Genomic DNA, 14,937 nt, shown 5'->3' with positions numbered 1-14,937 from the left:
TACTTTCCAATATCTTTCAAATGTGTATAATGTGCATGAATGGTTTTTATAATGAGAAAAGACACGTTAATGAAATAGCATAAGATTAACAAAACTTTTATTATAGACATAGAACAATATACTGAATCCCCATCTGTGGCCCTATTACCTGGCTTCAAAAACAGCCAGCTCTTGGCTAATCTTGTTTCATCTGTGCCCTCATCTACTACCCCACCCATATTACTATTTCATTAATTAACAGACTATTTTTAGAATAGTTTTAGTTTTACTTATTTTTATTGTTTTTTAAAGATGTTATTTATTTGAGAGAGAGAGAGAGGGTGAGCAGGGTGAGGGGCAGAGGGAGTAGGACAGGCGTGGAGCTGGATGTGGGTCTCGATCTCAGCATCTGGAGACCGTGACCTGAGGTGAAGTCAGACAAAGTCAGACACTTAACCCACTGAGCCACCCAGGCACCTCAAAACAGTTTTAATTTTATAGAAAAATTGAGTAAATAATATGTAGAGTTCTCACATGTCTGCATTAGTGTGGTACATTTGTTATAATTGTGGAACCAATATTGATAAATTATTGTGAACTGAAGTCCATGGTTTATAATAGGGTTCACTCTTCGGGTTGTACAGTTCTATGAGCATAAGCTTTTTATTCACAATTGATAGTGCCTAGGACTGTAAATATGTCCGAACTAAATCAACCACCTGAAGTACCTAAATTGCTTTCTACCAGTGAAGTGATGAAAAAGCCCATTGGAACTACCTGAAAATTACCAAGTTGAGAAAACAGCAGACCATGCTAAACATCACTACTCCTGGTGCACAAGAGAACCCAAGTGCAAGTCGTCAGTTGCCCAAAGTGTGGGAGGAGCTACGGTGGGGGAGGAGCCTGGGTCTGGCCACAGCAGGGGGGGTGGGGGTTTGGCCGCTGGAGAAGACAGAGCCTCCTCTTCAGGGAACAGTTACTTTAATTGGAGCACAGTTGTTGTTGAGGCAATGGGAGCAGGAAGGAGAGTACAGAACTTTCCATGAGCATGACTGGGGCCAGAACCTACAAGGGAATTAAAAAAATAAAAACGTAATCCTCTGGCATCCTAATTAAAATGAGGATTTCTCAGCAGAGGAATGGGGGGCGGGTGGGGCATGTGCCTGGTCATTACCTCACTGCTGCCCTGCAGCTCTTTCCAGACACCTGCCAGATGCTAATTAGTCAAATCCTCTGGAGCTGGGATCCAGGTGGAATGCGGTGGGAGCAGAGGTCATTTCCCCCAGGACATTTGGAACAAGTCAGAGTTCAACGGCCCCTCCTCCCAACCAAGTATTAGACTATTTCCTACAAGCACGAGGGGATCAATAATTGTCACAGACAGCTGACTTAGTCCCTAAATCTGTCACACCAGTTGTTACAGAGACCATGTTGACTACTTGATATTCAACATCAGCAACAAAGCTTTGTTGTGCTTTCTAGGCATGCTGGCACTGGGCTGGGCTGTGGTTATCCAGTGGTGACAAGGCAAACTAAGTGTATGCCGCATGGTGCTGACCTTCCATTGTAGGTGCATTCTTTTTTTTTTTTTTTTAAACTTTTTAAAAAAAAATTTCTTTTTAATGTAACAGAATTCATTGTTTATGCACCTCACCCAGTGCTCCATGCAATACGTGCCCTCTATAATACCTACCACCTGGCTCCCCCGACCTCCCACCCCTGCCCCTTCAAAACCCTCAGATTGTTTTTCATAGTCCATAGTCTCTCATGGTTGATCTCCTCTTCCAATTTCCCTCAACTCCCTTCTCCTCTCCATCTCCCCATGTCCTTCATGTTATTTGTTATGATCCACAAATAAGTGAAACCATATGATAATTGACTCCCTCTACTTATTTCACTCAGCGTAATCTCTTCCAGTCCCGTCCATGTTGCTAAAAAAGTTGGGTATTCATCCTTTCCGATGGAAACATAATACTCCATAGTGCATACAGGCCATATCTTCTTTATCCATTCGTCCATTGAAGGGCATCTTGGTTCTTTCCACAGTTTGGCGACCACGGCCATTGCTGCTATAAACATTGGGGTACACATGGCCCTTCTTTTCACTACATCTGTATCTTTGGGGTAAATACCCAGTAGTGCAATTGCAGGGTCAATTAGGGAATTGCAGGGTCAATAGGGAAGCTCTATTTTTAATTTCTTAAGGAATCTCCACACTGTTTTCCAAAGTGGCTGCACCAACTTACATTCCCACCAACAGTGTAAGAGGGTTCCCCTTTCTCCACATCCTCTCCAACACATGTTGTTTCCTGTCTTGCTAATTTTGGCCATTCTAACTGGTGTAAGGTGGTATCTCAATGTGGTTTTAATTTGAATTTCCCTGATGGCTAGTGATGATGAACATTTTTTTCACGTGTCTGATCGCCATTTGTATGTCTTCATTGGAGAAGTGTCTGTTCATGTCTTCTGCCCATTTTTTGACACGATTATCTGTTTTGTGTGTGTTGAGTTTAAGAAGTTCTTTGTAGATCCTGGATATCAATCTTTTGTCTGTACTGTCATTTGTGAATATCTTCTCCCATTCTGTGGGTTGTGTAGGTGCATTCTTTAATACACCAGGTGAGTTTCTGCCTCAGGGACTTTGCATTTGCTGTGCCCCCTTCCTGGGATGTTCTCCCTCCAAGTGTGTGCACACTCTGCTATGCCCACTGTCAACATGGACAAGGATGAGTTCTCTCTGTCATTTACTGAATCTAAGGACTTCCATTTCTGGAATATTGGGAATGTAAGGAAAAGTTTTGTCTTGAGCTGGAGAAATTGTGTCTGTCTGACCTTATGAAATCTCTTGAGAATACTTAGAGATGATTCCCCAAGGGGACATGAACTGATCTCCACTCTCTTAAGTGATCTACCAGGAGGAGAAGAGAATCTAGAACTTTCAGGAGAAAAACATATATTGAAATGGTGCCCATTCATATTCATTCAAAAAAAATACCTCCTGGGACACCTGTGTGGCTGAGTTGGTTAGGCGGCTGCCTTCGGCTCAGGTCATGATCCCAGCGTCCTGGGATCGAGTCCCACATCGGGCTCCTTGCTCGGCGGGGAGCCTGCTTCTCTCTCTGCCTCTGCCTGCCACTCTGACTGCCTCTGCTCTCTCTCTCTCCCTCTCTGACAAATAAATAAATAAAATCTTTAAAAACAAAACAAACAAAACCTCCTGAGCACTGACCATTTGAGATGGTGAGTGAGAAGGTGTAGATACCACACAGAACCAAGTCCTTCCCTTAATGAGTTCATGGTCTAGATGAGGAGAGAGAAGCTAATTGAGTGGCCAAAAAAATAATTATAAAATCATAACTGTGGTAAGTGCAGTGAAGGTGAGCTGTACAGTTCTAGGAGATCTGTCTGCTGCGGAAGCCAGGGAAGGCTCCCCAAGGAAAGGGATATTTGGCAAAGGATAGGAAAGATGAATTGGAGAGGTGTCAAATAGGGCTATAAGATTTCTGGATTTTACTACTTGATGGATTGTAGGATGCCAGAAGATGGGAAGACCAGGTGTGGGTAGGGTAGAAAAAATAAGTTCTGCTTGCGACTTTAGTCTGGGGCACATTTGAGACACTTATCTTAAGAGACAATATCATGGAGACAATTGAATATTACTAGATATGTCACAGAGAATACACAGACAAAAATGTAGAGATCAGAGGAGTGACCTGTCAAATCACCTGGCATATGGTACTGAGCCTTGGGGGTTTACAAGTTGGTCTGAGCAAAATGTTTATATGAAGAAGAGGGGCCTGGGGCAGCCTGAGGAGCTCCAGCTTTCTAAGTTTAAGTTGTGGAGGACCAGCTTGCCAGGAAGGCAGAAGAATTCCCAGATCATCAGGGGGAGAAGCAGGAGAGTATGGCATGAGTGAGGTTGAGTGGGAATTCTTTGTACTATTGTTGCAACATTGACCTAAGTCTGAAAATTCAAAATATACAGTAAAAAAAAATCACTTTTGTTAAGGCTTATTAGGATGGAAGAGGTCACCTCTCCATCTTGGATAATGGTCCCTTATCCATAGGGACCTTCCTTTATGGGCATTATTTCCCTCTACGTTCTCTTTAAAGAGACCATTTAACTCTCTGAAGTGTATGTGCTCCTCTTGATGCAGTCAATGCTTCCAGACCACTTATCACCCTAGGAAATCAACTGTTAAAAAAACAGTAGATTATTTAATTTTTCACCCTTTATATTTAAAAAAATGCTACTGCCTTGTTAAATGCACACTATATTTCAGTGTATCCCCACCTACTTACTAAACAAACAAAACGCCTATAGTGGAGAGCACTGGACAAATTGCCATCAGTGCATGCTGGTCAGGGCAGGCAGGTTTTGTGGTAACAAATCAACACGGAATCCTAGTGGCAGTAAAGACCAAAAGTTGACTTGTTGCTCCAGTGTCACATCTAGTGATGTGATTGTCAGAGGCTCTGCTCATGGTTTCCCCTCCAGGACTTGGCTCCTTCTCGACACTGACCTGCATGGTTACCACAGCCCATGGGGATAGATAGGGAGCCAGGCAGCTCTGCAGCTTGGTCCTCTAGCCCCGGCACTATACTGTCATTTCCGCTCACCTTCATTAACTGCAAATAGGCATGTGGCTGTGCCTATCTTCATGGGAGCATGGAAGTATCTTTCTGTGTACCTGGAGTAGAAGAAATCCAGAATATTGGCAACTTGTACCACGCATTTAAAGGTTCTGCCACAGAAATGATAAAAAATCATGACATTGTAGGGACCTCTGGGTGGCTCAGTTGGTTAAGCATCTGACTTCAGTTCAGGTCATGGTCCCAGGGTCCTGGGATCGAGTCCCATGTCAGGCTCCTTGCTCAGTGGGGTCCCTGCTTCTCCCTCTGCCTGCTGCTCCCCACTTCCCTCTGCTTGTGTGCACATGGGCTCTCTCTCTGTCAAATAAATAAACCGTTAAAAAAAAATCATGACTTTGCAGGGGCACCTGGGTGGCTCAGTTGGTTAAGCAGCTGCCTTCGGCTCAGGTCATGATTCCAGGGTCCTGGGATCGAGCCCTGCATCGGGCTCCCTGCTTAGCAGACAGCCTGCTTCTCTCTTTCCCTCTGCCTGCCGCTCTGCTTACTTGTGCTCTCTCTCTATCTCTCTGTCAAATAAATAAATAAAATCTTAAAAAAATTATGACATTGAAGCAGAAACAACCAATTGCTTACTCAGGATCATCCATTCTTCTCTACTTTCTTACTACTAGAACTTTGGTATGTCAATGTCCACTGAAAAGTAATAAACTCTGCAGATGCCCCAATATCTATGGGTGGACATATGACCCAATTCTGGCTGTTTGGATAGAAACAGAAGTCACTAGGTAGAGCTAAAGCAAAAACAATTTTTTTTTTCTTAAGGTCAGACAGGACTGGCCCATGCCTTTGGCCCTCTGTCCTTCACCTCAACATCCATCATCCTTCTTCCATTCTGATAAATGGACATAGTGCTTGGGAGTGCAGTTTCCCCCTGTAACAGACACAGAAATCTCATGCTAAGGATGATATTCAGGACCACAGATGGGGTTTGGATCCTGGGGACACTGTGAGCCTCCAGAGCCACTGTGGACTACTTCTCCCACATTGTTACAGTAGACACACAAGCCAGCACCGTTGGGTCTTTTGTTATGTGCAGACAAACCAAATCCTCAATGATGCAAATGCAGTATTTTTTATTACTATATGCCATAAGTAGTGACTTCATATTGTAGGATTCTGTGCATTCAGAAAATAGTTACAAAAGTGTCACATTATCTTTGTCTTCTTCAGGCACTTAAATGGTATATAACTTCCTATATTGAATTTAGAACAACTTTTTTATTGTAAGACTGAAGGAAAATTAAATATTATCAAAGGCCTACACAGAAGATCCACTTTGGAAAATGATGAGCTGTATACGTTGATCTTCTTGGAAAATGAATCAGTCTAACCTAATAACTTAAGGCATTAAATGTAGTTATTCAAACATTGATAGTCATAAATACAGCAATAGTTTGTGTTCCTCCTCCAATTAATCAAGTCACCCATTAGTAATATAAATTATTCTTAAGATTATATTCATTTAGCAATACATGTATTGATAGCTTCCCTTTGAAAAAAATTTAAAAATAGGGAATGCAACATTAAAATGATACTATAATAAAAGAAACTTAGCTAACTGAGATAGCATTTTGGAAATCACTAAGGAAATAGCCCACTATTTGAAAACGAGACGAAAGTTTAGTCGGGACCAAAATTAAATTCGTTCCTTCCCGAATTTCCTACTAAACTTACATGTCCACATGAATGTCTTTTTCACCAATTCTGCTTTATCGTGAATTACGTAAGAACTTATTTTACTGTGTTTGCTTTACCTTCTAAAAAGCATTACAGTAGTCACCTCTTATCCAAGGTTTTGCTTTCTGTGGTTTCAGTTCCCTGTGGTCAACTATGATCTGAAAGAGTAAGTGAAAAATTCCAGAAACAGACAATTTATAAGTTCTAAACTGTGCACCAACCTGAGTAGCATGATGGACTCTTGTGTCGTCCTGCTCTGTCCTGCCTGGAACATGAATCATCCTTTCATCCACCATATCCACGATGTATGCGCTGTGTACCTATAGTCGCTTTGGTAGCCATCTTGGTTATCAGATTGACTGTCTCTGAACACACTGCTTGTGTTCAAGTGACCCTTATTTTACTTAACAATGGCCCCAAAGTGTGAGTAGGGATGCTGGCAATTCGAGTATGTCAAAGAGAAGTTGTAAAGGGCTTTCTCGAAATGTAAGGGTGTAAATGCTTGACTTAATAAGCAAACAAACAAACAAAAAAATCATTGTTACCCTTGCTAAGATCTATGGTGAGAATGAATCCTCTGTGAAACTATGAAGAAGGATAAAGGAACTTGTGTTGGTTTTGCTGTTGAACCTCAAACTGTAAAAGTTATGGCCATGGTGTATGATAACTACTTAGTTAAGATGGGAAAGGCATTAAATCTGTGGGTGGAAGACATGAACAGAAGATGTGTTCCTATTGATGGCAACATGTTGAGCCAGAGAGCATTGTATACCTGGGGTTTGGTGTGATTCATGCTTTCAGGCATTCAGTGGGGGTCTTGGAATGTTTCCTCCATGGATATGGAAGGACTTACTATACATTAATCTTCTCATTGTATTGGCTTATAGGTGGAGGACTCTTAGGAGAAGCAGTTCCAGGTGAAAGAGCCCCACAGCTACACCTGCAGCCTTCCTGAAACACCTGTGGAAGACTTTGCAGGTTGAGCTGCTATCTTCGTTTAGGCAATCTATCCAGGTCAGTGCCCTGTCTCTGCATTTTTTTTTTTTTAATGACTTAGCACTAGACCTCTTTGATAACTTGCTCTGGCTTCAGGAAGAATCACTCTATCTTATAATGTCCTCATCGAATCACTGACAAGGGCCTGAGAATTGCTTTTTCAACGGTCAGGTGAGGCCAGTAGGTACTTTTGGATCAACAGTGCAGTAAGAGGAATCTGGAAGGATTATGGTTGCTTGCAATTTTGGTGTTCTTTCTAGATGTACCAGACTGGTTGGTGGGGGGAGAGGTACGTGATAATGAGGGATGCTGGTTAGAAGACATGTCCTCCTGGGCTTTAGGCACCTCAATGTTTCAACACCCCACATGTCTACTACATTAGATTATTTCTTGAACAATTCCTGCCTGTTTTATTTCCATGAAAATGTGTCTTGCAGATGCACCATGTCATTGCTAGGTGGCCTGGATCTAATCTAACCTCCTGCAAGAGCTTTTCCAGACCTTACCTGTCATAGCCATAGATACCGTTGATCTTTTGTCCATGTCCTAGGGGGCTTGTATCTTGAGCCTGCTTTTTCACTGGACTGCTAGCTCTTAGTAGGAAGACTTTGTTCTTAACTGTCTCTGATGCGCTGGTGTTTGGCCCACAGTGTATGGACCCAGAAGGAGCTTCATCTGTGCTTGAACAGAAGGGGCATTTGTGATTTTCTCCATCATGTGGTTAATACTTTCTCTGTCCCATCAATAAGTGAAGATTAGTTTGGGATCTTTGGAGTGGTCTGTGGACCTTGTAAAATTTAAAATGGAGAGAATCTTGGTTAACAGAAGAAATGGAGAAGGACAAATTTCTAATAGTCTTTGCCAAAGGTCAAGGCATTGCTTCTTCTCTGAATTGCTCTGTCTTGCTGAAGCTGAAACTTCCCTTACTTTGGGACTGATAAGAGTAATTTGGGGCAGATAAGATAAGAGCTTCTGGGAAGCTGTCACTGCCCACTGGATTGGCAGTAATGCTGCAGCAAAATGATTATCCAAGACTTTTTTTTCTTTCTAGTTTGAGTTATTAAAAAAACAACAACCCAGAATTACCTGATTTAAAAATAATAGAACAGGATCTCCTTCTGGCAACTACTGAAACTCAGAGTATACAAAGGGAGCCTCAGGGTGTCACTTGAGAAACTATTTAGACTGCCCAGCATTTGATGGCTGTAATGATTCACCACCATCTCTTTGGATCTTTTGTCATTAGTTGATTATATGATGGAAATTAGAATAATCTTGTGCACTGGGGCCAAGACCTCCTAAAAGGGTAAGAGCAAAGTTATAAAAATTTTTTTTAAAAATTATTTTTTTAAAGTTCTAATTTTATTATTTGTTATTATTATTTTAAAATAATTTTTTATATATTTTATAAACATATAATGTATGATTAGCCCCAGGAGTATAGGTCTGTGATAAAAGCTCTAATTTTAGTTCCAGTTAGTTAACATACAGTGTTATATTAATTTCAGGAGAACAGTAAGTGATTCAACAGTTCCATCATCATCCTGCACTTATTACAAGTGCACTCCTTAATCCCCACCACCTATTTAACTCATCTGCCCACCCCTACCACCCCTCTGGTAACCATCAGTGTGTTCTCCACAGTTAAGAATTTGTTTCTTGATTTGTCTCTCTCTCTCTCCAAAGAATAAACTTTTATGTACCAAGTCAGTGAGGCTTATGGAAGGCTTTACCTTTAAAAAAAAAAAAAAAAATGTGAAAAGTGAAATTGACTATGTTAATTTTTGGTACACCAAAAGAGGTTGAAGTAATAACCTGAAAGGCACAATCTTAACTCCTTGGCCCTGGACCCCTCACCTTGTGTTCCCTAGCCTCAGCATGGAGTGTAGGAGGCTGATCAGAGAAGCGTGTAGCACCCCAACCCTCTTCTCGGGGCTGAGGTGCCCCTGACAAAGCTGGATAAGGAAAGACAGCTTGAATCAGACCTCCTCTTGGGGTTTTATTTCTGTGAGGTGTCGGGGTTTATTCCATCCAGAGGAGTCTGGTAGTAGAGGACACGTGTCCTTCTGCATGGAACATGGGAGTTTCAGACCATCAGGCCTAGTGAACCGGCTGAAGCCTGGGAGGCAGGTTTGGCCTGGGTGAGGGGAGGGTGGGGGGAATGAGGAGGGATGGGAGTGGGGCCTCAGTCTGGGCTGGGCTGGGAGGGAGGAAAGGGGAAGACGGGCACTTCCAGGTGACTGCGGGGGCCCAGCAGATTCTGGAAAGGGCCAAGGCCAAGGCCAAAGACTTGTGTGGCCCTTCTGGCAAGCACCAGTTTCATGGATGTTTGTATCCATTTTAAAGTACTCTAAGATACCGTAATTTATTGTTCCACTCTGAATACCTTTCTGTAATGCTGTCCTTGCATTGGTAGAGAATTGTGTGTTCATGGCAGCGCTTCCCATTCCCAAGGAGGCTGGGTAGTCCCCCTGACCCTGGGGAGGCTTCAGGGTGGCTCCTTTGGACAGTTTCAGGCAAAGACCAAGCACAGTCTGTTGTCATGAGCCACCGTTTGCTAAGGACAGTCTAGTTTCTGGAGGGGGGCATGGTTTTGCATGAGGAGAGTGCAGCTCCTTCCTGCTCAGACTGCACTAGGGCCCCCAGCGTGCCACACACCACACTTAACACCCATCTGTATGTCCAGGGGAAGGACTCACTGCCTCTGCTGGTGGGCTGACTTTCCTTCCTCACCTCATTTCCTCCCCATCCACTCCTTCATCCCCCGTCAACACCAGCCACACTGTGCACTGACTTCCTCCTTTATCAAAATGAGATACTCATTTTGGGAGTAAGAAGGAGAGAGAATGGCTATGGATGGAAAGAACTAGAGAGTGCAAGTATCTGTGAGGCTAGGATGGGAGCCTTCTCCTCACAGGTGAGGGGGAGCTCCATGTGTTGTGCCCAGCATCACACCCAGCCAGGAGCAGGCGTCCCCTCGCTGTCTATCCCGTTGTTTCCTTGGAAGAGGCAGGTGTGGACACTGGTATAACAAGGTTTCTCAGGCTGTTCCCAGTTGTGAGCAGTTGGTATTTGGGAGTATATTACATTTAGGAATGGGGTTGCTTTATGCTCTGGAGTGTGGGAGAAAGAAGGGCTTGGCTGGGACTGAGAAGACCTTTATTTAGACATTATATCTTTTCTTTTATATACTCTTTGATATGTATATTTTATGTAACATATGTCTGTAATGAAGTCCAATGTCAAAATGACCATCCATGAACTTACCACACAACTTGAAAGGCTATGTTTGTGCTCTTTCCGGCTCTCATCCCTTCCTCTCATGAAATCTGAATTTTGTGTATATTATACCCATAACTCTTTAGATGTATTGTTTAGATTCTGCAGATGCTTGGCTTTGTTCAGGAGCATGCAGCACGGTAGTTGTAGGTGATGGTTTGGAATCAAACTAATTGTGTTGAAATCTCATAGGAACCCCTTGCTAGGGGTTATCTTCTCTGGACATCCTTCCTTCATCTTGAAATGAGAGTAATCCTTCCCACCTCATCTCCCTCTGAAGGTTGCCTGAGATGAATAGAATAAGCACTGATAGAGAACTTGTATGTTCCTGGTCCATGATGGATACATGCAAATGTTATCTCTTCCCCTCCTTCTGCCCCTGACATCCCTGGGAACTCTTACAAGGACACTCACCCTTCACCCTTCACCACTGGCACCTACCCTAAGCCACCAGCCTTAAAACAACAGAGAACAAGAAACCCATGGGGCGAACAAGAGCCCAAGACTGTATTTACAGCCCTTAATCTGTCCACACAGGGAAGACAAATGAGCTGGGTAGGGGACAGTGGGTGCCATTACCAGTTCATTAATTAGCAGCTTGATTGGCCTTGGCAGGAAATCATTCATCAATTTCAGAGGAGTAGAGAACTGCAGAATCTTCTAACTGTTTTCCCTCATTCAGATATGCAGTCTGCCAGAGCATTCCCTCCCACGGTGCCTTATCGAGATATGTGACAGGGGATGCTGCTGCCACGTGATCTAATGAATGCAAGAGCCCTGAACTCAGAAGAGGGCCGGGGCCAAAGGCTTCCAGGGCTGGAGAGCTAGGCCAGAAACCCAAAAAGATAAAGGATGACTTCTGGAACAAGATGAGATGAGTAAACTGTTTGCTTTGAGCATGCACAAGATGTTCCAGAAAAATCCATTTTGCTTGCCAAAGTAACCCTTTTGGAGTTCACAAAGAAACTCACCAGGGCTCCCATGTGCAAGCTCAGTGTGCAGGACTTAACATATAATGTTTCATACAATCCATTGAAGCAGGGTTACTAAAATTATTGCACAAAGGAGGAACCAGAGGCCCAGAAAGTAATAGTTATTGTCCAAATTGAAATGTCTAAAAGGCTAATATGGATTCCAAATTAACATGTGTCTGATCCCAAACTTCTGGCCTGCTCTTGACAGCATCCTGTATCCCTCAGTGGGGTGACAGGTCACCATAAACAGGCAGCCGCCGATCAATAGGATCTTGACCACTGATTGCCCTCTGCCTTTAAACACCCACGGGTCCTTTGTGCCAAATAGATGCATCTTTGGACTCTTTACTTGTCTAATCTTTAGAAGTCCATTCTCGGGGCACCTGGGTGGCTCAGTGGGTTAAGCCGCTGCCTTTGGCTCAGGTCATGATTTCAGGGTCCTGGGATCGAGTCCCACATCGGGCTCTCTGCTCAGCAGGGAGCCTTCTTCCCTTCCTCTCTCTCTCTGCCTGCTTGTGATCTCTCTCTCAAATAAATAAATAAATAAATCTTTAAAAAAAAAAAAGAAGTCCATTCTCTTTGGTTATAATGATTTCAGATTGCTGAAGGTTTATGGACAATGACACATTCATCATGAAAGAGGAGAGAGGGAAGTCCATCATTTCCCCTGTGCTGAGAAGGTCAGAGAGACTGTCTCAAACAATTCATGAAGGCAGGAGACTTTCAGGAAAAGGACATGGCTGGGAGTTCTGACAGGCAAGGGAAGGAAGTTGAGTGGGAAGGAACAGGGGCAGCTATCTGTAGGGAATCTCCAGTCTAGGTTGGTAAGTACAGGCCGTGAGATGTCAAAAGAATGTGCAGGACACATTGCTTTGAGCCATCTGGACTAGGCTGGAAGGAGAGGAAATGCCACAACCTGGAGCTTCGTGGTCCCGTGACTGGGTTTCTGTCCTTCCAAGAGCAGCCTGTGCAAACTGTGGCACCTGGCCCAGGTGTAGGGGGGCAGTATGGTGACTGAGGTGTTTCCCCAACAAGTGACCTAGGGGTGGAGAGAGCTACTGGTTTTGCCAATCCATTGTGCTTAGGGTGAGGGACACATGAACAATATTTAGGAAATATCTAAATTAGTCTTATATTTAAAACTATAATTATTGCCACAAAACCATATGTGATTTTTATTTTCTAATGTAATTAGGAACCTGTTTATTAATATCTGGAAAGTAGATATTTAGACTTGGGAAACTGAGGTTAAGCATTAAGCTACAATTTTTTTCTTTCTTTCTTTGTTTTTGCTACACTTTTTTTCTTGTTTCACTTGAATTCCATCCCTTCCATCCTTAATCTCCTCAATGGATTATTTAAAAGAAAACCCAGATATACCATTTCACTGATAAATTCTTAACTATGTATTTCTAAGAGAAATGGGCTATTTTAATAAACATAACCATTTTACCGTTATCATACTAGAACTATGAAAAATCCTTAATATCATCTAATATCCATTCAGTGTTTAAATTTCCCTGATTCTTTTCTTAATTTAAAAAAAGGAAATAAAACAATGTGCACTAGATATATATCAACCAGAATTTCTTCCTCCTTTCCCCCTTGTTATTTATTTGTTGAAGAAGCCATCATTCATCTTGTAGAATTGTCCACATTCTGGATTAGTTGACTTCACTATATGGTGCTGTTTCTCTATCTTGTTTTGTGTAAATTGATAATTAGATTTAGAGACTTGATCAGATTTGGATTTTTTTGCAAAACTATTTCCCAGTTGGTGCTGTGTCTTTCTGATTGCATCTCACCAGGAACACTGGAAAGCTAGTGACTTTCCTTTTGGGATGTGAAGATTCATCAGTGGGCTCAGGTGATGTCAGTCTGATCCATCCAATAAGAAATTTCTCATCAACTTTCCACCCAGTGGTTTTAGATGTTATTGATGTTCGTTGTCAGATTCATTTTAAAGTTAAGGTTGACACTTTAACACAGTATTTTTGCATTTATTAGCTGAAATTATTCTATAAATAATAACTTTTGGTCATCAATGGTTGCTTTTCCCCAAAGATGGTTTATACAGGAAAGTCCAGATAAATGCTTAATTCTTTCTATTTATTTACTAGTTTTCTTTTCTTCTTCTTTTTTAAAAAGATTTTATTTGTTTATTTGACAGATAGAGATCACAAGTAGGCAGAGAGGCAGGCAGAGAGAGAGAGAGAAAAGAGGAGGCAGGCTCCCTGCCGAGCAGAGAGCCCGATGCGGGGCTCTATCCCAGGACACTGGGATCATGACCTGAGCCAAAGGCAGAGGCTTTAACACACTGAGTCACTTAGGCGCCCCTTCCTTTTTTTTTTTTTTTTTTTAAAGATTTTATTTTTTTATTTGCCAGAGAGAGACACAGCAAGAAAGGGAACACAAGCAGGGGAGTGGGAGAGTGAGAAGCAGGCTTCCCACCAAGCAGGGAGCCCAATGCAGGGCTTGGTCCCAGGACCCTGGGATCATGACTTGAGCCAAAGACAGATGCCTAATGACTGAGCCGCCCAGGCAGCCCTATTTACTATTTTTCAAAATAATAATCTGGTTCTACTAATCTCCAATGTGACCAATGCAGTCTTTTTGCTGTCATTATACACAAATGAAATTTAACTTCTTTGATATAGTTCAACTCATCACAAGCATTTTTTTTTTTTTTTTCGTGTTTAAATTGTCCCATCGTGGTCAATGAGAATTCTTTCAGATTAGCCTCTGGATCCTTTTGACATTTCTTTGGTAGTCTTGGGTGAGTTCTTTGTTTTCTGGTATAAGAAAAGTAGTCTAGAAACATCTTACATATTTTCTGCTGAGATCTGAATACTAAAGTCTGCGTGCTAGGTGATTATTACTATTTGGTTTTCATTGCTTCTAGACATTTTCATTGGAAATACATACTTGCACAGGACTAGAAAAGATATATTTCTTTTTATTAAAAAATATTATGAGTTCATACTTATATTTCTAAATCAAATGTAAGATTACAAGGATTTTGGGATGCCTGGGTGGCTCAGTTGGTTAAGCATCTGCCTTCAGCTCAGGTTGTGATCCCCAGGTCCTGGGATCAAGCCTGCTGGATCCATGTCCAGTGGGGAGCCCACTTCTCCCTCTTCCTCTGCTCCATGCCCTGCCCCTTGCTCATTCACACTCTCTCTCACACGTTCTCTTTCTTTCTTTTTTTTTTTTTTAAGAGTTTATTTATTTACTTGACAGAGATCACAAGTAGGCAGAGAGGCAGGCAGAGAGAGAGGGAAGCAGGCTCCCCACCCAGCAGGGAGCCTGATGCGGGGCTCGATCCCAGGATCCTGGGACCATGACCTGAGCCTAAGGCAGAGGCTTTAACCCATTGAGC

The sequence above is a fragment of the Neovison vison genome, chromosome 2 (genome assembly GCF_020171115.1).
Source record: "Neovison vison isolate M4711 chromosome 2, ASM_NN_V1, whole genome shotgun sequence".
Classification (NCBI taxonomy): domain Eukaryota; kingdom Metazoa; phylum Chordata; class Mammalia; order Carnivora; family Mustelidae; genus Neogale; species Neogale vison.
This window is presented reverse-complemented; position numbering follows the sequence as displayed.